We start from the raw sequence: 2500 nt of genomic DNA, 5'->3' as shown, positions 1-2500 counted from the left end.
CAGGTTACGATCCCGTCGATATGCTACCAACGGGGGTTCTGAGAAAACTCTGTGGGTGTCTTCGCCCGCCTGGAGGATCCCATAGTTCTGCAATAGGATGTTCCTCACTTGATCGGCATGGGGGTGATGCGTGAGGACTAAAATGGGACGCTGTGTCTCCTGCTTCCTGGCATTACGAGGCCTCATTGCTGCTTCTCTCGACACGAGGCTGGCTTTCCGGACAGCCCTAAGCAAAACCCTTTCGGGATATTCCCGTGCCCTAAAAAAATCGAGCATGCGATCACGTTAAAGCGCAAATTCATCATCTTCCAGACAGAGTCTCCGCAAGCGGAGTATCTGACTGAATGGGATGGAATCTTTGCACTTCACCGGATGGGATGACCGATAGAGCAGATAGCTTTGACTGTCCGTTTCCTTGTAGTGTACAGTGGTCCGTACTCCCGTGCTGGTCAATACAGCCTTGATGTCCAAAAAGTTCACCTCAGAGGTTGAAATCTCATAAGTGTACTCTATGGACGGGTGGAAGGAGTCCATCGCTAGGATGAACCCTTTCAACTGGCTGTGGGTCAATGACGTAATGCCGAAACAGTCGTCAATGTACCTTTTGAACAGCTCGGGGGCAGGTCCGCTGTACTGATGGAAGAAAGTTTCCTCAAGGTAGCCCATGAAGAGGTTAGCATATGAGGGACCCATCTTGGTGCCCATCGCAACACCTGAGATCTGATGGAAAAATACATCATTGAACTCAAAAGTGTTGAGTGTGAGCACAAGTTCGGTGAGCCTCACAATGCTGTTGCTGGAAATCCCTGGTAATGGATGACGGTCGACGAAATGCCTGATGGCACGCAGTCCGTCAGGATGCGGTATGGATGTGTACAGTGCCTTCACATCCATGGTGAAAAGCAGCCGTGGACGTTCATCGCATTTTTTTTTCTTTTTTTTTTTTCTCTCTCTCTCTCTCTTTCTCTCTCTCTCTCTCTCTCTCTCTCTCTCTCTCTCTCTCTCTCTCTCTCTCTCTCTCTCTCTCTCTCCCTTCTCTCCCCTCTGTTCTGTCTATCTAGGTACCTATCTATCTGTCTGTCCGTCGATCTATTTATCGGTGTATTCCACTTTACTATCGCATCGTTCCTTCGCGAAGATTCGACCTTCGCTCATCCAACAACCCCCCCCCCCCCCCACCTCCGCCGTGACCCTTTCACCTCGCCCCCTCCACCGCCCCCTACTGTTCCACTACAGCGTTCTACTACTACTACTACTACTACTACTACTACTACTACTACTACTACTACTACTACTACTACTATTACTACTACTACTACTACTACTACTACTACTACTACTACTACTACTACTACTACTACTACTACTACTACTACTACCAATATGTCTTTTATCTTCCATTATAGTCTGGAAAGTTCTGTTCCCTGACGCTGACCTTTGCTTATCAATTAGATCACCCCCTGGGGCACCCTATCCTCTACCCACGCCGCGCTAACATTTCATTCATACTGCAACCACCATTGAGTACAGACGATACAAGTTATTTTTCATTATATTTTATTTGTTTTCCACGTTTATTTGTGTATTGTTGTGCTGACGAAGGGTTTGTACCCGAAACGTCCATTGTCTGTTTTGTTCCCATACGAAGCCTTTCCATTTTCACTCTTTCGTTAGTATTTTACGATCACCGGCTTCAGGCAGCCCTTACCGTTTTCTACTTTTCCGTTTTGATTCATTTGAGTTTTTTCGTTGATTCACTTGAATTATACTTCTGCTGCCATACCGTGTTTTTGGACCGTCCCCATCAGTGTTACCTAGTGCTTTACGTAGGTATAGTGTTTATTTCTGTTTTATTTGTACTGCTATATGTTGCATTTTTTAAATATACTTTTCAGTTTATCAATTTAGTTTTATCCAACATTGCACTATCATCACCTTTTCATTACTCTCATATTTATATATTTATTTACACTCTTCTCCCCTACCAGTCTCCCTCTTTTAGCACACTACCCCCCCCCTCCTTACCATTTACATCTCAGCATTATTTTTCACCACACCCACGTTTTCAACCACTACCTCTCTCTTACCACACCTCTCAGTCTATCCCTCCCTTCCTTTCTCTCATTCACTCGCCTCTCCAGTTTACCTATACTTATTGATTACCTTACTCATCCTTTTAGCCTTTCGCCCTCTTTCCCTATTTTCACCATGCCTCATACATCTCCCAAGCAACTCTTGCGCTCTTCCTTACGGGACATTCGTACGTTTCTTTCCTCTTTCCCTATCCACCTATCTCAAGTAGGCTACACTCTCGCCCACGCCACCCTCTATAAAACTCGCGCTAGCAGCCACTTGAATTTCTTATTGTACTGCCTTATGAAACGCACGGCCCCTAAAGGATTCGTTTCACATTTCCACCCTTCTTTAGGCTCTCTAACCTCATCCCAGTTCTCCCAGTTTCTGGAATTAGAATCCAAGTGTGCTATGCAACGACTTAGAC

This window comes from Berghia stephanieae, chromosome 13 (genome assembly GCF_034508935.2).
Source record: "Berghia stephanieae isolate SIO BIC M18660-M18661 chromosome 13, UCSD_Bste_1.3, whole genome shotgun sequence".
Classification (NCBI taxonomy): domain Eukaryota; kingdom Metazoa; phylum Mollusca; class Gastropoda; order Nudibranchia; family Aeolidiidae; genus Berghia; species Berghia stephanieae.
Note: the sequence above shows the minus strand (reverse complement) of the source record.